The 22,056-nt window shown below is 43.5% G+C and overlaps 1 protein-coding gene across 1 annotated transcript in view; it reads left to right on the forward strand.

Moving 5' to 3' along the window:
* Positions 1–22,056, forward strand: part of ST3GAL2 (ST3 beta-galactoside alpha-2,3-sialyltransferase 2) — a 261,865-nt gene that overhangs the window by 157,635 nt on the left and 82,174 nt on the right. The window lies entirely within an intron of this gene.

Genomic DNA, 22,056 nt, shown 5'->3' on the forward strand with positions numbered 1-22,056 from the left:
AGAATCAGTGCGGTTAAACCGCACCAATTAAGAACTAGATCAGTTGCAGAATAAGTTTTGCAGCATCAATCGGTTTCTGGATTCACATGCTTTGCATCTATTTAGCATCTAGTGGTTTAGTCCGGAATTGTTCTGTCCTTTCTTCTCTCAAATTATTTTTTTGTGTGGCCGTTGTTGACCACCATTTGGTGGTGAGGTCATCCCCTGTGTGATGTCAGACAGCACCCCAGAAATTCCTGTGCATGGTTGCCATCTTCAGATTCTATTTCCTGCTGTTGGGTCTGGAAGCACACCATTGGAGCTCTAAAGAATCTATGGAAAATTGCAGGGAAAGGAAGAGAAAGTTGACCGAATACACAAAGAATCAACAATAGCAGAGAGAAAACTGAGGAGGGGAGCTGTCTCATTGGACTCCGTTGGTTAAGACCATGTGACCTTAGAATGCAGAGAAGAGGGGCAGCTAGGGAATATGGGTAACACCCCTTTAAAATTCTGCCTAACTGCCACCACAAGTTTGTGCAGAGAAATCCACACGAGGTCTGCAACCTGTGCCTCCTGCCAGATCACAATACCAAAACCTGCAACGATTGCACTCAAAATAAGGTTAAAGCAGCACCAACTGGCCCACCATGCTATGGCTAGCACCCAGAGACCACAGGAATCCCCGAAGGACCTGGGCCTCTCCAATGACTGGAAGGAAAAAGTCGAGGAAGCAGAGCCAACACAAGAGGGAGAATCTGACACAAAAGGGAGCATCGTGGAAAGGGCGAATACTGTGAAGAAGGCAGCAATGGATGCCAAAAAACAAAGCAGCAGAAGTTTACTAAAGACCACAAAGCCCTGAAAGCCACCTCACCGTCTACATCGAAACACTCGACGATTAAAGGTTGGCAAACACAGAAAGAGCTGAATGGGTAACCAACCAAAGGACACTGATGGGGTCAAACCTTTGAGCCTACCCTCAATGCCGGCAGAAAGGAGGGAGTGAAGAGAAAGAGCAAGGAGGTGAATGGCAAATTGCCAGAGGGCCGGAAGAGGAAGGCCTCCTTGACTGCCAATGTTGAACATTAGATCGAGGTTGAGAAAGAGCTATGCCAAGTCGAGGCTGAAATGGTGGTACTCCTGCAGCGCACAACTGAGTTCGATGACTCCCTGAAGGAATTCTGCATACCCACAAAGTCTTCAGAGCCGAGGGGAGTGGATGACTGTACTAAGCATCGAGTCACCCTTAATGCTGGAGCCACACAAAGAGGAGCAGGAAGAACTCTTTGACTATGAGGAGGACAAGCTCATTGTGGTGGAGAGATGAGGCCAGTTTGACGACGACTGGCAGGATATCGACACCGAATAACCAAAGGAGAGTGCCGCCAGCTACCCCTTGAGGTCCATGCCGCCGGACAACCTGCCCATCTACAATCGACCCAGATGCCATCACAGAATGTAAATCTGTATCTCTCCATGCTTCCTGGCATATTAGAACAGGGTAAGGAAGCTTGCAAAGAACCTACCATAACCAGTGCGGTCACCCCTCGAGTGGAAAAGAAATATAGACTCCAAACAAGACCTCCAATACACTAAGTGCAATGTACTAGCAGACTTCATCATAGTAGCGATAGTAAGATAAAAACACCCCCACATCAATGGGGCAGCCACCACAGAAAGGAAGCAAAAGGCTGCACCTAGTGGGTAGACTGTAGGAAAGAGAAGTGGCGACACAATGGAGGACTGTGAACTCCAATGTCTTCTTCAACAGGTACGGTCACCAACAATGGGAGGAAATGGAAGGACTCCTGCAGAATCTTCCAGGAGAGTTCAAGAAGAGAGCTAAGGCAGTCATCTATGAGGTAAAGAACATCTCCAACTCCTGCCTCAAATCCGCTCTGGACGCAGCTGAAACTGCCAGCAACCAAATGTGCACAGGCACCACCCTCAGGAGGCACAAATGACTCTGGGTTTCCAGATTCAAGGCAGAGGTGCAGGCATCTGTTATAAACATGCCGTTCACAGGAGAAGCTCTCCTCAGGACTGCTGTGGACGAAACACTCCAAAAATAAAGAAAGAAAATGAAGCAGCCATGGCCTTGGGGTCCTTGCAGTTCATAGGGTCCATTTGGAGGCAGGAGAATCTCCAGCAGAAGACCAGAAGGCTGGACCAGGCTCTTACCAGCTCAATAACACCATCAGCACGACTTCAACCAGCAAGCTGCACACCAGCCTGCTCCACAGCAGTAGCAACTCCCGGCAAGGCAGTCCTTTTGCGAAAAGCCCAGAGGGAGAGGGTAACCTGCAAGTGGGGGGAAATAAGCAAGTGACTCAGCCGACCAACAACCCCGTCACATAACCCCAGTTGGGGGTATGAATAGGGGGATTCCTCAAAGAATGGAGGTCAGTCACCTCAGGCAATTGGATCTTAAACATAATAAGACACGGTTACTGCTTAGAACTCACCAAGCCGCTGCCTCTGGTTCCCCCGAAGACCATAACTTTAAGGAAACAGGAACTTGCACAGTTGCTAGAAGAGGTCAGAGAACTCATCAAAAACTAAACCATAGAGCTTCCTCCAAGAGGAACAGGCGGTGGCGTCTACTCAGCATGCTTCCGTGTACCAAAACAAGATGTGACATTGAGACCAATTCTTGACCTCGGAAACCTAAACAAATTACTTCAAATACAACGTTTCAAAATGACAGCGCTACAAGAAGTAATCTCACTCCTAAGGATGCCCATGTACACATTCCAATGAACCAGAGGCACAAGAAGTACCTCAGATTCGTCATGGACAAAGGACAATACTACTTCCGAGTGCTTCGCTTTGGGATGAAATCTCCACCAAGGGTGTTAACAAAATATCTGGTGGTGGCAGCGCACTTGAGAAGACTGGGTATACACATCTACCCATATCTGGACAACTGGCTGGTAAAGGCAAACTTGAAACAAAAATGCCACAGAGACCTGCGAATAGTCATAAAACACACTTCAACCACTCCGGTTTACCAAAAGCCCATAAGCCACGGAAAGTCATCACCATTCCTGGAGCAGGTAAAGGTGTACCTGAGTGCAAAGCTGGACTCGAGGACAGCATGAGCATACCCAGTCCCCAAGAGGGCATCAGCAATAACCGACCAAGCTCTTCACTACCGGAAGGGACTGTTTCTCACAGAGAGGACTGTGATGAAATTGGTGGGAGTGATGGCATCTTGCATCCCACCTCATACCACATGCGAGACTGCACATGCGACCCATACATGAATGGCTCTCCAACAGATGGTCACAAAACGTGGGTAGCTGAGAGGCCCTAATGGTTGTCACATCAAACGTTCAGAAGGAGATAGAATGGTGGAACCCGACAAATGTGAGGGTAGGGAGACCGTTCAAGCTTCCAGCTCCAATGGTGACCATAGCGATCGACGCATTCCACAAAGGCTGGGGAGCGCACATGTACAACCTGAAGGTCAGAGGTCTCTGGAACCCTATGGAAGCTGTGAAACACATAAACTACCTGGAACTAAAGATGGTCTTCTAGTGCTGAAAGCATTCCAAGTGCACGTCGAGGGACAGACAGTGCGTTTCCAGATGGACACCACAATAACTATGTTCTATCTCAACAAGCGGAGGAACAAAGTCATTCCCACTGCCGAAACTAGCACAAGAAATATGAAATTGGGCAATCTAAAAGAACTTGACCCTGGATACAATGCACCTTCCCAGGAAGCATAACACAGAAGCAGACAAGTTGAGCAGGTAAGAAAAGACTTCCCACGAATGGGAGATAAAGTACTGGACAGCGTGTTCAGACCGTAGGGAGCACCAAGCATAGACCTTCTCGCAACCCCAGAAAACGCATAATGCCAACACTTTATGTCCAGGTTTCCACACCACCTGTCCAAGGGGAATGCCATGTCGATAGGCTGGTCAGGGAGATTTGCCTATGCATTTCTATAGATTCCCCCTCATACCAAGTTTGCTGGATAAGGCCAGACAGTCATGGGCAACGCTCATACTCATCGCCCCGCAGTGGGCCAGACAGGCATGGTACTCTGGCCTCCTAGAGGGGAAACATCCTTTACAACGCATTTGTTACAAAGCATACCATTACCCGCATTTTTTACTCCGCAAAATCCTTTACAACACAGGGCTTTACACTGCAAACCATTACAATGTGTTCCCCAAAGTAACGCCCCGGTGGAGTTATAATAGTAAATTGCGTTGTAATGAGGAATGCGTTGTAATTGATTACGTTGGAAAGCCCTGCGTTGTAAAAGATTTTGCAGGGTAAAAAATGCAGGGTAATGGCATGTGTTGTAAAAGCGTGTGGGGTAACGTGTTCTATTCCTACTAGAGATGCCATGGGACAAATCCTACAAATCAAAGCAAGAAAGGATGTGTTAAACATGCAGAACGGAGGAGTATATCACCCAGAACTAGCAACACTCAATCTCACAGTAGGGCTGCTGAATACCTAGAATTTGGACATCTACATTTACCCCCTAGGACAAAGGAGATAATGAAAGAAGCCAAAAAAAACAAGCACTAGGAAGAGCTACATGACAAAGTGGACTTGATACATACAGTGATGCAGGGAGCAACAACCTAGAGAAGAGGGGAGAGAACGGCACAGTGCTAACATACCTCAAACACCTACTGGACAGTGTTATGACCTACGCATCACTAAAAGTCCACCTTGTTGTCATTATAGCATACACCAGAGGAGCAACGGGGAATAGCCTCATCATAATACCGGTAGTGAAAAGATTCCTGGAGGGATCAAAGAGTGGCGGCGCCTAGGACAGTACCAATGGCAATGTGGAACCTGATCACTACTCAGACAGTTGATGACGGAACCCTTTGAGCCAATGCGCGAAGAGTTGAAGTTTCTAACCTTAAAGACAGCGTTTCTAACCGCAATCACGTCTCTGTAGAGTCAGCGAACGGCAAGCGCTCACAATCCAGAAACCATACCTTGAAATCCACAAGGGCAAGGTTGTCCTACGTACAAACCCACAGTTCCTATCAAAGATGGTATCACAATTCCACACCGACCAAAGCATTCAGCTACTGGTCTTTTTTCAGGATCCAAAGTCCTAGACCAAAGGGGCACTGTGCACTCTGGATGTGCAAAGAACACTCGTACTACCTAAAAGAGACAAAAGAAACACGCAAACGGAACCAACTATTCATACCTATGCCAGGCCAAGCAAGGGTACACCACTGTCTGAATGAACAATCACACAGTGGATAGTGGAAACTATCCAAACATGCTACACGAAGGCGGTAAAAGCCTTACCCACACACCCGGGGCACACTCACCCAAGAAAAAGTGTGCAACCCTAGCGTTTCTAGCAAACCTATCCATTGGCAACATCTGTATGGCCACAACCTGGTCATTCCCACACACCTTCACAAAACACTACTATGTGGTCATCCAAATAAATAGGGAAGCACAGGTGGGACAGAGAGTAATACAACACTGGTTTTCCAACTCCTCTACTTGTCAATCTATTCTTCACAAGGAAACAAACCCCACTAGGTAATCAGATGCACAGCATGTGAATCCAGAAAAAGATTCATGCTGCAAAATGAAATGGTTACTTACCAGTAGTTGCTTTGCAGCCTGAAGCGTTTTCTGGATTCACATGTGACCTACCAGCCTCCCCTGAGATGGGGATAAGACCAAATAGGTGAGGCGAAAAACACTTCAAAACAGAAGTACTCAACAGAACACAAAAGAAAAGAAGAAAAAATAATCTGAAGATGGCGACCAATCACAGGAACTTCTGAGGCGTAGTCTGATGTCACACAGGGGATGGACACGCCTCCACACAAAAAAAGAGAGAAGGAAAAGACATAATTTCGATCCCAAACACTAGATGGTGGAATAGATGCACAGCATGTGAATCCAGAAAACTCTTCATGCTACAAAACTAGTCCTACTGGTAACTAACCATTTCCTTTCTGTAGATTAAGGTAGGGTGTCTGGGTATGGGCTTTCTAGCACCTGTAGGCATGTTTTTATTAGAGTGTATATATTGCGCTAATAATTGTAAATTGGATTCATGTTATGGCTGTTTGTTTATCACATAAACCTGTGCTTTCAACTAAGGAGTGGGTGCAAGTAAAATATAACTTGCGTCATCAACCACTGAAAGGTAAATGGTGTCTGAACAAGTTGGAGAAGATCTGTTAGAGAGCAATACCCAGTGCGGGCACAGACCACCGCGTGCGAGTGAACATAGGAGAGAATCTTTGCTTGAAACTGCAGTGAAAAGAGTTCTACTACCCAGATCCGTGTCATAGCTGGGGGGGGCGGGGTTTGGTTTGCCCCGGGCGGCACTGCTTTTGGGGGGGGTGGGGGTAGGCAAGCTGTCTGTCGACCACCACCATCGCCGCGCTCTCCGAGAACAAGTCCTCCGGCTGCCACCCCCATCCCCCCCACCGCCACAATTCGTCCATTGGCTATAAACCACCCCGCCCCCGCTCTTACCTGCACCGGGCGGCAAACTTAAGGGCCTCTCCGGGTGGCAGTAGGCCTACCTACGCCATTGACCCAGATGGAGTAGAGAAGAGATTTCTGCTCACAAGGCAATTCCACAAAAACATCCTTCATCTGATGCAGGAGGAGAAACCTAACCCTGTGCAGACTTTCACGCTTGTAGGTGGAAGATGTTGGTATAGGTGCAAGTGATTCAGTGACAAAACGCTGTACAGGTATGTTATGATTACCTTTGCGCATATTAAAAAGCTAGTTAAAATTATATTATAGTTAATGCAAAACCTAATTAAGAACCACTGAAAATCCAAATATAAAGCAAGTTCCAACAAAATTCGATGCAAGCCCCTACCATGTGCTGCTCATGACCTCGCACATGACATCATCAACCTCTCAAATGAAGTAATGGAAGACAGTACAGATGTCTCAAATGACACCATTGATGAAATTAACAATATCGATAACAACTAGGTGTGAACAAGGGTATTGTGTGATGCTGTGTGTGCACTGCCCACATGTGGAAATAAGCTGCTGTGCCGGCGTCTGCCCAGCACTGGAGTGGGTGGGCACTTAGCCCATTCTTTGACCAAGCTCTGTGCCCACCCGTGTGTCCTCTGGATTGGTTACTAGGCCTAGCCTATGGCCACGCCCGCCTTCCAGACCCTGTGTGGACATTACCAACTGCACATGACCACGTGCATTTGTTTCATTTTAACATCTCATCGTAAAATATATCACATGGGACCTTTCTTGCCCACTATAGAGGAGGCCGAGAAAGAAATCGCAAACAGTCTTAAGCGTGGACAAGGGGCTTCCATCGCACAGCAGCTCCTTGAGACTCCCGGCAACTGCAGCCATCACACAGCCTGATCTCAGCCCAAACAGACTGACTATTCCACTGTCCTGCATCGCATTCACTCTCCCTTCAGTTTCTGACCAGCCATTTGCATCCTCCTAATAATCTTAACAACTGATGGGCAAAACTCTCCGGCCAATTAAAAGCCATTGAAGCCTCTTTCGTAGCCCAGGTCACCTGCACGCTATCCTATTATGAAACAGACAGCACAAACCTGGGCGAACACGTAAAATAATAATTGAATGTCCATTTCTAAGAGAAATTTTCTTCTCATAGCCAAATGAAAAACATACCGTGAACTCACTACACCTAGGCTCATCTGTATGAATTTAAGGGGTGGTGGGACCATCCCAGGTCCAAAGCTCTCTGGAACGTGAGAGTACGTTAGGTTTGTTTCAGTTTTTTTCTGCTAATTGTGGTGAGATTTCCCATTAAAGAAAACAAACTAAGCTGCATAATTGTCAGCAGCCCTATTTCAATCCCAGGCATCTGTTGAATCAGGCATTTTTTCAGGACCTCGCCAAATTTGGCCTCATCTTTCTCTTTTGAGTCCTCTGATTCAGTTCCCCAAAAACAAGGATACAAGTGAGAAATACCCGCTAGTACTAGGGTTGGCTCTGTGGGCAGTCTTTCCTGCCCTGGACGCAGAGGTTACCTATGGTCTCCTCTTCTTAGCTCACCAGGGTGAGCAGTGGTCGAGCAAACAAAGCCTAAACTCAGTTTGGCATATCATCTGGTTGGTATCAGATAGGATCTTACAAAAATGTTATCGAAGTCTATCAATACGATTGTCTGAAGAGTTCTTTATTTAACAAATTCTTTTCATAAACAACAAAAACATTCTACAAAATAAGGCGGAAGAAAACCCAAAGGTTCTACTATAAAGTTATAACCCCAAACAGGTCGCTAAGCAAAGCATGCCACCTTCGCCTGGAGTAAAATCCAGAGGCGAATAATTTTTAAGAACATGCTAGGAAAAGCTGTACCCCCCCAAATGTTTTTAGGGCGCTAGACTATCTATGATTCTGGCTCTGTGAACTGTCAGCCTACGGGCTGAGCTCTGACCGACTTGGTAACTTTGAAACTGGTTGTCTCTCTGACCTTTCTCTGCATGGGGTTTGAGTTGGGGATATAGATGGCTTGCTTCTGGACCAAGTCCTATTACTTGGTAACCAGTGGGCATCTGGCTGGACTGATCGGTGAACTAAACCCTCTCGCAAGAAATATACAGATGCTCCAAAAATCAGTGAACCTAAAATTCCAAATCCCAAACAACAAAGTTACCTGTGCAGCTCTTATTGTTCCCGAGTTCAGATGTTCAAGTTGGTGATGACCAGGGGTCCTGTCTACGGTGTCCAGTTTAGGACACAGTTCACAGAAATTTTAAAACCAGTGAAGGACCCAATTGGTTCTGTTTTTAACAGGGCAGATGTAGTTAAGGGCACCATGAACCCAGTGTTTGACATAAAACCTTTAAAAAGTTGCTTATGTTTAGTTTGATATTTATTGGAGACAATGGTCAGACATACGTTTGTAAAAACCACTGCAAGTGAAAAGAATGATGGGACCGTGGGGTGGGGTGGAAAAAAAATGGTACAAGAGCGCATTAAAGGAAAAAGTGGATGGAGAGGCACAGGTTGAATGTAGAGATGGGTGGTTGGGTGGATGGATGGAGGGATAGATGCGTTAGAGTGGTGAATGGAGGGGTGGATGGGTGGGTAGATGAGGTGTCTGGATGGAAGTAAAGATGGATGGGGGGGTGATAGAGAAAAAGATAGAATGATGGAACGAAGGTTGGATTGAGTTAAAGATGGTGGATGAATGTAAGGATGAGGGATGGAGAGAAGTAATAATGGAAGAAGAGGTGGATGGAGGCAAGGAAGGATGGAGAAAAGAATTAAGAAAGGGATGGATGAATATTTGAATAGATTGGTGGATGAGAGAAGCAAGGAGGTGGATGAGAAAAACAGATCACTGAGAATGCAGGTGTAAAAGGCACAATTTGGCCACATTGAGCTCAGGATTTCCTCAGGGAAGCAACCAAATGAGTACTGGGCTTGCTTGCCTCGCTCACTGTCATTTAGAATAGGTTTCAAAGTTGAGGGGTGGTTCATTTTTAGGTCGAGCCTGGGCAGCGCATGCACTTCTTTGAGAGGCATGCTGTATTCGTGTATGGAGTTGAAGCTCCGCCCACCCTCCACCAATATTTTTCATTGGCTTGTGTCATTGGCCTTCGTAAATGCCATGCGTGCTTTCACTTTCCAAGCAGCCCAAGACAATGGCGTCCGCTTCATTGAAATGAAATAGGTCTCATATTTACAAGAGTTTCAGCTATTGGCATTGTAAATTATGATGTTTTTTTATTTGTGTTAATTATCAAAACAGATCATTAAAAGGCATTGTCATTTACAATGCCAATAGCTTAAACTCTTGCAAATGCGAGACCTATTGCATTGCAAATGCTTGTTCTGAGTACTCCCTTGGGTGCATTAGTGGGATCCTTAGGGTAGGTATCTAAACTTTAGAGGTTGCTATCTTCAGGTCTATTGATAGTGTTAAGAGGTTATCCAGTGGTAGTGACACGCGTGAGCACTCTGGCTTCACTAGTTTTCAATGGAGTTTTAGGCCGTGAAGATGGCGCTGATCCACAGCTTAGATATCTGTGTACCGCAGGGACTACAGAGAGTTCAAATTGGTCCGGAATCAGGACAGCCTTTTCCAGTCACTTTAGCTGGAATTTAAGAAGACTACTTCTTGGTCCTTCTGAAACTTGGAAAGGTGCTGGCTGAAGACAGGTGACCACTTCTGAGCATTGATGAGGACTTTTATCCCAACTGTAAGTGACAGTTTCCCGCTTCCTGCAGGAAGAACTCTTGAATCTGTAGGGGGACAAAGGCAATTGTTACTGCTGAGTACTCAAGTGAGCCCCAAATGGGTGTCCGGCTAGACCAAGGGTACTCGCAAACATTTTCCCAGGGGCTAAAAAGTTTGGTTTGTGATGTTGCAGAGGGCTGCATTGAAGCCAGTACGGTGGCTGCCAAAGGGGCAGGTGGAGGTAAGGTGGATGTAGGGTAGGAGAAGCATGTACATCTAGTGGCTGAATTGCACAATGTGAAACCAGAAAAATTGGATCAATCACAGCTTTCCCATCTGATCCAACTGTGTGATCCTAGGCAATTGTTTTATTTATTTTTCCCCCTTTTACTTCATTATCACATATTAGAGGACCTCCAAATACAAGACTTCAGGATTTGCTCTGTACAAAACCTTCTGTGTTTGATTGAATAACCTATAATGTTGTTTCTGTATAATAGCAACGCAGGCTGCCCAAAGGATGCACATAAAACAACTGACTTGCCTTTTAGTTGACTACTGCCATTGTTGTCAGGGTGGGAGGAAGAATGAAGGCTTCCACCCTCCCTGACAATTGGGCTAAAATAATTTAAAGGAAATCCCTGACTGACTGACTGATGTATTTATAAATCGCTCGATTGCCGAGGCGTCGTGGCGCTAAGATAGGTTCATACTACTCCGGATGTTTACTTATTCAAGAGCGCTTAGGAAACAGCCAGGTCTTAACCTGTTTCCTGTAGATAGTCCTGTTGGATTGCAGTCTCAGATGTGGGGTGGAGGGATTTCCACGGCTTGGCGGCTAGATAAGAAAAGCTCTTACCACCCCATCTAGCCTTTTTTATTCTGCGGTACAAAAAGGGGTGGTGATGGATGGAGCATCAGAACCAATCAAACACTCACACCCAGTCAACAGATCTGGGTTTGATCCATCAGCGTTCTTTAGCCCACTCTGCCACCCCAGTTCAGACATGGCCATATGCAAATCAGTCTGACCCTGTGCCTCATGGGAACAGCCCAGCCCGAACTGCCAAGCCATGCCTTCCCTGGACCGGAAACAAGCTTCCTAGGACCGGTTTCTGGCATTTCAGCCGTCTTCAGCCAGGCTTGCTTGAATCCATTGGCAAAGTGAGCAAGGGACTCACGTCTGAGCATACCCTGCCAACTTATGGCGAACAAAGCGGTATAAAAGAGGATGGTGATGGACGGAGCATCAGAACCAATCAAACACTCACACCCAGTCAACAGATCTGGGTTTGATCCATCACTGTTCTTTAGCCCACTCTGCCACCCCAGTTCATACATGGCCATATGCAAATCAGTCTGACCCTGTGCCTCATGGGAACAGTCCAGCCCGAACTGCCAAGCCATGTCTTCCCTGGACCGGAAACAAGCTTCCTAGGACCAGTTTCTGGCATTTCAGCCGTCTTCAGCCAGGCTTGCTTGAATCCAGTGGCAAAGTGAGCGAGCTTTAATTTGCAGTCAAATGTGAAGCCTAGATTCTTAGCCTTCATGACCGGAGTTGGACAACGCCCAGCCTCCGCAGGCCACCAAAGTTGATTCCAGATTGAGGGGCCCTTCCCAAACTGAATAACCTCGGTTTTATCAGTATTAAGTTTAAGGAAGTTTGCGTTCATCCAGGCCATGACTGCAGTAAGACCGCTACGGAACTGGGCTGCTGTAATGTCCACCCTCTGCGAGACCGACACCACTATCTGTGTGTCATCAGCGTATGACACCAGATTAAATCCATGCTGTTTAATTAATCTGGCAAGAGGGGTAACATAGATGTTAAAAAGCGTTGGCGACAGAGCTGACCCCTGTGGGACTCCACAAGGAAGGCACAGGTTTGCAGACTTCAAACCTTCCCAGGGGATCAGTTGTTCCCTAGAAGCCAACAAGGATGACAGGAGTGCTACAGCGGTCCCTCTAATACCTGCTGTCTTCAGCTGCTGCACCAAGCAATAACAATGTTCACAGGGAACTTATTTTAATTAAACAATTAATCAATAAAGAGTACAAATTTATATACTCATAACTGATTCAATCCAAAAACAGGGAGAAAACCATTTCAAGTCAATTGAAAAATTACTTCAGTAACCTTGAGAATTATTTACTTCAGCCGAAGTAAATAAGATTTATTTCATGAATAGCAATTTACTCACAAGAATTGTTTCATCACAAATTTTTGATGCTACAGGCACAGGGATAGGAAGTGAAAGAAAGAACCCAGTGAAGTGATCATAGCCTTTAAGGTGAAGAATATGTGAATAAGGAAAAGGTCTTAAAAACAATGAGAGGCATTCAACAATAACATAATTCTTTGTTGCTCTCTCTTGGTTTGTGTCGACGACGTTTCAACCCACGTTGGGTAGGGGGTCTCTTCAGGACAGTTATCTGGGGACTAAAAATTAAAATATTTTATGTGCCAGTAGTAATTTAGAACCATCCGTCACATTTAATTATATGGACGTAGGTTACTGATTCGCTTACCAATGTAAGTCTCGTATCTCCACAGTATTCTACGTTGAACCCACTGATCGAAACAGGGTATGGGTGGGATTAAATCTCTTCAATTCAGCCTAATACAAACAATATAGACAGACGTGTCAATTCAGTAGGGCATTGTGTCAAGAGATTAACACAATTCAGTACAGCCTCATGGAGATGATAAATATTTTTTTGCTCCAATCAGTCTACAGTCTATGACCCTTGGTGAGCCCATTATCTCATCGGTCTGTATCTACCACCATTAATGTAATAGTTAGCTCGTGAGGTTAAATTAACCCCTCATGTTATTAAATGTAAAACTCAAAAAACGATTGAGGAACACTCACATGAGTTGTAAGTCTCTCTCACTTGTCCATGATACAGATGGGCCGCAACAATGATATAATGCTGAAAAGACCAAGGGAATTATTAGTGGATCCCTACTGATGTTTAGAACTCGCGTAAGTCTTAGCCTCAGCCTACGGTATAACAGGACTTACTTTGTATAAATCCCTTGGACGACGAGTTAAGCGTCTCCTTCGCAACGGCTGCAGTGCCGACAATCCTACGAGGGTAGTAAAAATAGAAACTGGACCATTCCCCGCATGCGTAGTTCAGTTGGCACAAGGCATTTATCACGGCCATCTTAGAGTGCTAGAACCTCCATTAGTGTTCCCCATTACTATATAGAGGGTGCAATCTACTCCATTAGGCGGTACCTAATTCCATCTATTTATACAGGAATTCATGTATTTAGAATAGTTATATCTCCATAAAAAGTATTTGAAGCCAGTAACGATATGTTCGGTGAATCAGACCCCCTGTTCGCGCATGCGCTCTCAAGGCTCGCGGCCATCTTAGAGTGGTTAATTTCTCTAGATACATAGGGCAAGGAGCCCATATTGGGATTAATCTTGTCTCAATAGAACCGGGAATAGTTGGGGGAATCAGTCAGCATCACCGTTCCTAAGTAGGGCATGGATAAAAATTACGAGCAGGAGTCCCACCAATGTACAGTCAAAAGTGATATCCACACATACCTATGGGGTCACCTACTAATTAGTGGCCAAGGTTCATAATCCCTATGTGGAGCATGAATATAAGGTGTGAGAAGGAGTCCCACCAATGTACTGTCGAAACTGATGTCCACACATACCTAAGAGATTACCAATTAACTCGTGGCCATCCTGAAATAACAAAGTTTGCCTGACTGATATTCGTTTCCTACGACAAGAATATAAAATTGAGCTAAAGTCTCACAATAATCAAACATTTTTAACATCACAATCAATATTTACAACAATCATTTACATTTAAATCTATTGCATATGTACTAAATGATTATTCTATTCAGTTGAACATTTGCAACAGGCAATGAACCATAACATAAGGTCACTTTACAGTACTGACCAAGCGGCAGGTGTATACCAAATCATTCAAAATATATTTATGGCAAACATCGTCATTGATCATAGTATCTCCCCGTCAAAGCAGGAAGAATATTCAATTGAGCAGATCCCTACTCAAACCAGTATCTCTATACACCCTTTCAATGGAGGCTGATGAATCTTCGCCATTCTTCCAGACTATTCAACCCTCTACTTGTCGATTGACATTTGTCAATCCATTTACATTCTAGGGTTTGTAGTAGTAGAGAAATGTCACCTCCTCTAGTCGGTAACTTTGCTTTTTCAATCACCTGCCATCTGATGTCATCTGGTGAATGTGCTTTCTCCTTATATTGTTCTACCAAAGGGGCATTCTCTGTCTGACATCGTATCCTACTCCGATGTTGGCAGATACGGGCCTTTACTGGCTGGGTAGTTTGCCCTATATAGATCAATCCACATGGACACCAGATACAGTATATGACATTAGATGTTAAACAATTAGAAAATTCCCGTAATGTATGGTTTATGTTTTCATGCGAAAAGGATTTTGTTTCCACAGTAAATTTACATGCCACACAGCTGCCACATTTAAAATGACCAGTTATTGGTGGTAAAGCCCAAAGCTCATTGATAGTTGTTTTGGGTTTAGTGATACCATCACAAGTACTCTACGGAGCAGAAATCATTTATTTGAGCGGTAAAGATCTCTGGGACCTGGAGGAAGGAAAATGCCTGAAAAATCTTATATCACTACCCTCATCAGCAATGATCCAAGCACTAAGATTAGAAATAGGAACAATGGCGTGGGGACTACAAGTACAAGTAGCCGCGATTAGATTTTGGAAACGCCTGGAGAATGATAATGGACAAAAAATTGCATATTGGTGTCGTAACGAGATACAACAAAGTAATTTAAGTTGGGCAAAAAGGTGTAGTAAGAAAGTGGTACAGGCTGCTGAGAATATAAAAGTGGTCTTATGTCGAGCGTCACTCAAGATAGAATGTACAAAAAAAGAGTTAAAGTACAATGGTCAAGAAGCCTCAAAAAGAGCAGACATGGAATACCTTAGTAAGAAAAAATCAGTAAAGTTTATGATGAACTCCTGGGCAAATGAAAATTGGTTCCCCTATTTGGATATTTTACCAAACCCATGCTATAGACAGGAGATCTTAAGGTTCCGCACTGGGATTAATCCATGGTTAATAAATAAAGGAATTAAAAATAAAATGCTCGATTCCAGAGGGTGCTGTAAATGTAACCTGGGAACAAAAGCAGACTCAGTGCATATTCTGCTGGACTGTTTGACAATCCTAGAGCAACGCAAACTTTGGTTACGCCCAATATTTGTAAAATATGGCATAAGAAACCGGGCACAAGCGATCGATATTATCACAGAAATGCCCAATATAGAAATTGCAATCGCTTTGGGGAAGTTCACAAAGGCAGTTCAAAGTTTTATAATAAATCAGAACTAATTTTTAGAATTTTATAACGAAATATTTTAATATCTTGTCTAGAACCGGTTTTATAATATTGAAGGGAGTAGACCCACCAATAAAGAAGTGAGTTTCATCTATTAAATGACATGCATTAAGGACGAGAGGAGTTTAATCTGATTCTAATTTGGTCTGAATATTTAATTGATAAAATTGTTTATAAGATTGTTGATGCGAACCAATTTTAAAGTATATTTATTGTTTTGTATTGTTTAAAGATTATGATCTAAATAAACATATCTTTGACTTGACTTGACTTGACTTGATACTGGTGTCAGAGTGAACCAGATGGTCTCTTATATTTTTACCTTTTCTGAAAGAGAACATAGGTAATTCTTGACCCACTTCCAAGGTGTTCAGAGTGAGCCAATGTCTTTTAATGATCTTTTGAATCTGTGTACTCAGTGGACAGAAGGTGGTGACACATATCATCTGTGTATTTGGTGTTTTGATTGTTTTCTCCAAGAGAATTTCTCGGGGACTATACCACGCTCGTTTCATCGATGTCTTGACCAATTTCTTAGGGTATCCCCTTTCCCTTAGTTTAGTGCTCAGTATATTGGCTTCCATGAAGAAATCTTCCTTTTCTGTACAATTTCTTCTGAGCCTTAAAAATTGCCCGTATGGTAGCCCATCCTTCAAGGCCCTCGGGTGAAAGCTGTTGTATTGAAGGAGGGTATTTCTATCTGTTGGTTTGCGATAGAGGGTAACATTAAGGTGGTTGTTATTATGCCTTATTTTAAGGTCCAAAAATGGAACCATCTCTTTCTCACAGTTAAAGGTGAATTTCAAGGCAGACTGACATTCATGAAGATATTCAATGAACAGGTGCAGATCAGAATCTTCCCCTTTCCATATGAAGAAAATATCATCAATATAACGCCTCCAACACCTTATGTTGTTAAAAAATGGATTGGAGGCGTTATTGATATGTTTCTCTTCAAGGGCACCAACGTACAGATTTGCTAGATTGGGCGCGAAAATTGCGCCCATAGATGTACCTGAGCATTGTTGATAGTACGTGGAATTGAATCTAAAGTAATTCGTAGACAATGCTATTTCAAGGAGATCAATCGCAAATTCAGTGGGAACTACAACAGGTCTAGGACGGGTGTTTAGAATAGTTCTAATTACCTCCATACTCTCTGCTTGAGGTATGTTCGTGTATAACGATTCTATGTCCATAGTTACCAGCCTTTCCTCCATAGGGTTATACTCCATACCTTCTACCAAATTAACCATATATGTGCTGTCTCTAACATATGCAGGCAAAACCGGTACAAAGTCCCTAATGAAGGTGTTTATATAGTTACCTACTGGCTCTAAGACTGAACCACATCCAGAAAGAATGGGCCTGCCAGGAGGGTTCGTAGGGTCTTTGTGGATTTTTGGTAAGGTGTATAACACCGGGGTCCTAGGAAGTTTCCTATTTAGATATTCAAATGCTGGTTTACTTAGGAAGCCTTCATCTACTCCCTTCTCTAACAGCAAGTATACGCTCCTGAATTTGGGCGACTGGATCTCGTTGTAATTTTTTGTAATGATTGGTGTTATTCAGTTGTCTGATTATTTCAGTTTCATAGTTGATTCTCTCCTGGATCACAATACCACCTCCCTTATCCGCTGGTTTCACAATAATTGCCTCATCCTTTTTCAAACTAATGAGAGCCTCACGTTCAGGTTTAGTGATGTTATATGGGGTGTACGTTCTACTGTTCTTTAACTTCAATATGTCTGCAAGAACTCCTTTTTCAAATGCCAAGATTTCTGAAGGCATCATGTTGTTCGAAGGAAAAAATACCGATTTAGGTCTCAAACATGACTTATATGTATCAGGAACAAGTGTTTCTCTATTACTAAAGAATACCTTAAGTCTTAATGTCCTGAAAAATTTATGCAGTTCAGTTTGTAATTTAAAGAAATCAGTAGACTCAGTTAAGACATAGGATAACCCTTTGTTGAGTAATGACAATTCATTAATACTTAATTGATGGGCCGATAAATTGAAGACAGGAATCGTAGTGTCTGTGTTCTGATTCATGGGGATAGTCAACTGATCACATCTTAGATCTTGAACATGTGTTATTATTTGTTCTTGTCTTGATATATTTCCTACTGGCCCTGGGGACCCCATGTATAATATTGGCGCCGCGTTTGCCTTTCTCCTGCAAACTGGTGCCAATTCCTTCTCGGATTGTGATTGTTCCCCCTGCCCCTCGGTCCCTGACCTAAAAAAGGTTGTTGTTGCAGTGAGGATTGTGGTTGATTTCTTTGTATACCACTTGGGCCCTCACCCCCGTCATCCGAGGATATAGATCCTGCAGAGGAATCTGAGAAACCAATTAGGTTGTTATTTTTGTATCTGCCCCATGTAACACTTTTCTTATATTGTTGTGGTTGTGTGTAATATTCGTCCTGTAAGTAGGGAAAAGCTTTTTCCTTACTGTAAGCAGTGATGTCCCTCTGCACTTTATCTGCCTTCTTTTTTAACTCGAAGCAATTGAACTCATAGATGGTTTTATTCAATTTCTCCAGTAACAATTTGGACTCTTCTAGGTTGTCACCACCAATTAATTCTTTCTCCAAATTCTCTATCTCCAGCAGTTCTTGTTTACTATGCTCCAATGCTGTTTCTATACCTAATACCATCCAGTGTCTAGAGCATGTCACTGAAATGTTGGAAAAACCACCCTTGAATCTTTTATCGTCTCTGAATATTCCAGGAACATTCCTGACTACTAATCCTTGGGGAAGGATTCCAGCTTTCAAATATTCCGTTAACATGCGCGCATGCAATTCAGTGCGCACATGTTTTTTCTTTGCACGCTCTAGTTTTTCTAATAGGACTGATCTTGGGTTACTGTGGGCAACTGGTGTCGAGGTTGAAAAAAGAGAAAGACCACTAATTACTCTGGCAATATATTCTTCAGTATAGAGGGGTGCTTCTCTATCTGTCATCGCTAGTACGATCTGTCTGAATTGATCAATGACACTTCGACACAAAAAACTATTTTACAAATTCCTGTATAAATAGATGGAATTAGGTACCGCCTAATGGAGTAGATTGCACCCTCTATATAGTGATGGGGAACACTAATGGAGGTTCTGGCACTCTAAGATGGCCGTGATGAATGCCTTGTGCCAACTGAACTACGCATGCGGGGAATGGTCCAGTTTCTATTTTTACTACCCTCGTAGGATTGTCGGCACTGCAGCCGTTGCGAAGGAGACGCTTAACTCGTCGTCCAAGGGATTTATACAAAGTAAGTCCTGTTATACCGTAGGCTGAGGCTAAGACTTACGCGAGTTCTAAACATCAGTAGGCATCCACTAATAATTCCCTTGGTCTTTTCAGCATTATATCATTGTTGCGGCCCATCTGTATCATGGACAAGTGAGAGAGACTTACAACTCATGTGAGTGTTCCTCAATCGTTTTTTGAGTTTTACATTTAATAACATGAGGGGTTAATTTAACCTCACGAGCTAACTATTACATTAATGGTGGTAGATACAGACCGATGATAATGGGCTCACCAAGGGTCATAGACTGTAGACTGATTGGAGCAACAAAAAAATTTATCATCTCCATGAGGCTGTACTGAATTGTGTTAATCTCTTGACACAATGCCCTACTGAATTGACACGTCTGTCTATATTGTTTGTATTAGGCTGAATTGAAGAGATTTAATCCCACCCATACCCTGTTTCGATCAGTGGGTTCAACGTAGAATACTGTGGAGATACGAGACTTACATTGGTAAGCGAATCAGTAACCTACGTCCATATAATTAAATGTGACGGATGGTTCTAAATTACTACTGGCACATAAAATATTTTAATTTTTAGTCCCCAGATAACTGTCCTGAAGAGACCCCCTACCCAACGTGGGTTGAAACGTCGTCGACACAAACCAAGAGAGAGCAACAAAGAATTATGTTATTGTTGAATGCCTCTCATTGTTTTTAAGACCTTTTCCTTATTCACATATTCTTCACCTTAAAGGCTATGATCACTTCACTGGGTTCTTTCTTTCACTTCCTATCCCTGTGCCTGTAGCATCAAAAATTTGTGATGAAACAATTCTTGTGAGTAAATTGCTATTCATGAAATAAATCATATTTACTTCGGCTGAAGTAAATAATTCTCAAGGTTACTGAAGTAATTTTTCAATTGACTTGAAATGGTTTTCTCCCTGTTTTTGGATTGAATCAGTTATGAGTATATAAATTTGTACTCTTTATTGATTAATTGTTTAATTAAAATAAGTTCCCTGTGAACATTGTTATTGCTTAGTGCAAATTACCCAGTTCAGAGGGACATATGGGTTGCTCTTGTGTTTTCTAAAATTGTTTGTTCAGCTGCTGCACCTGTGATTCACGGTGTCGAATGCTGCCGATATATCTAGCAGGATGAGGACGGCTCTGCCCCCCTCATCCACCACTTGACGAATTTTATCTGTCGCCATTATCAAGGTCGATTCGGTGGAATGTCTTGCTCTAAAGCCATGTTGGGAGGAATCAAGAAGTAAGCTGTCATCCAGGTAATTCATAAGTTCTAAGTTGATGGCCTTTTCTAGAATTTTAGATGGTAAAGGGATACAAGATATCGGGCGGTAATTCTTCACCTCCGCAGGATCCAGTGTGGCTTTCTTGATAATCGGCCTGATGCAGGCCTTTTTCCATAGCTGGGTGCTTGCCCAGAGGGATTTCCTGACGTAGGTGCTAGGACGGCCTGGACCCGTCCACAGCACATGAATCGTGGTGTGGAGGACGTCCTGGAGCTGTCCTCTGCACCGAACGGCTTAAATAGCTGATACTTTGCCTGCACTTCGGTGCCCAGTTAGATGGTGATTTATTTTCTATCACATGTTTAAAGTGTTGAAGTGGCCTTGTACCATTGTAGCAGCCTGAATTTGAGTGCTTGGTTAGCTGGTGATTTTTTCTCGTCTCCTTCACAAATAATAAAATACGTGGCATAAATGGAAGGCTTGTATAACAAATAAACTTAGTAAAATACCATCGGCGAATGTTTTTAAAAAATATTTTTGTTTTTTAAAATAGGAAATGGTGGCCACATTTAAGAGGCAACAGTATTTTTTCCTGCAAAGACCGCACCTATTGGCTTTGCCAGTGCTTGTTAAGTTGTGAATTCAATTTACGGTTTTTGAAATCCCCAGATGCAGAACAGTTTGTTTACCTTTTGCAGTGCAATAATTATAAAATCTAATTATGTTTTTGTAATCTAATCAGCGATGTAAGCTGTTAAGAAATGATTTGAACCTGAATCAAAACATCTGTGGGCATGAAACGGTGAAAGGTACACTGTGACACAGTCAGTTTCACAAAAGCAGCATATTTACTGTGACACAGCAAAAGATTAGATTGCGCAATCAAATGACAGGATGTTGAGAAATTAAACTTGCTACTAGTTTACAATGCACGTTTCAAACAAAGTTTTGGAGGGTTGCAGCCTATGGCAATATTCCAGAATAAGCAAATTAAATGTATTAATTTGTTCATTGTGTGTTGAATATTCAAATTCAAATATTCTTTATTCGATGAAATTTCATCATAAAAGAGCAATGTAGCAGCACAATACAATATAAAATACCAAGTATAAAATTAAATAAAAACAGCAATTCACCAATACATTATTAATTTGTACTTTTGAAGACATTGGTGGTGTGGTTCCGCAAAGACTAAAGAAATCAAACCAGTGATTTTTTTATTCCGCCAGTTGGCATGAGAATCCCTGTCAGCGACAAAGAAGCAACTGTGGAGTCAGCATCTTTCCTGTGGGTCCTTTCTTCGTTGGAATGGAGTTTGTCTGCTTGGCATTATTTTCCTGTTTAAACAGGCCTCGGGAGGTCTACTTTAGAGAGGGCCATGCTTTCCTACTGGTTTATTGCAGCATGGTGACCGCTGGTAGTGGTGTTTGTTTCCAGTGTTGTGATGTAGTTCCGGGGTGCAATGCTTCCTTCCTGTCACGTGGATCTTACGCCCGGCCCATTGAGTCGTGGCATTGACGTAGTGGCAGGTCGCATCTGCTGCCCACGCACATAGGACTTATTGGGGTTCTTGCTCCCAGTCACCTCCCTCCAGTGTTCCTGAGGACTTTTGGCTTTCAAGCTCAGGCTCTGCAAACTGGTGGCGTGTGCTTTGCTGTGTCGCTGTGTGTGGTTGGGAGGGGCCTACTGGTCGCATGATGTTGAGATGGGGCAGTGCAGGGCCGACTTTAGGACGGGGCGACGGGTGCCATTGCATCGGGCGCCAAACCGAGGAGGCGCACTGAGGGCCAGCGTCTTCCTCATTTCTACATCTTGTGGAAATAAAAGACGGACAGCGTTGCTCATGCGGTAGAGATGGTTGTAAGCAGGCGTGAGCTGTGACTTGCCTGAGGCTGTGTGCACTCTCCAGCCCGCCCCTCCCCCAGGTGTACAGTTAGCAGCCAGACACCCACCGGTCATGCAAGCACCCGGGCGCCC

The sequence above is a fragment of the Triturus cristatus genome, chromosome 12, assembly GCF_964204655.1.
Source record: "Triturus cristatus chromosome 12, aTriCri1.1, whole genome shotgun sequence".
Taxonomy (NCBI): Eukaryota; Metazoa; Chordata; class Amphibia; order Caudata; family Salamandridae; genus Triturus; species Triturus cristatus.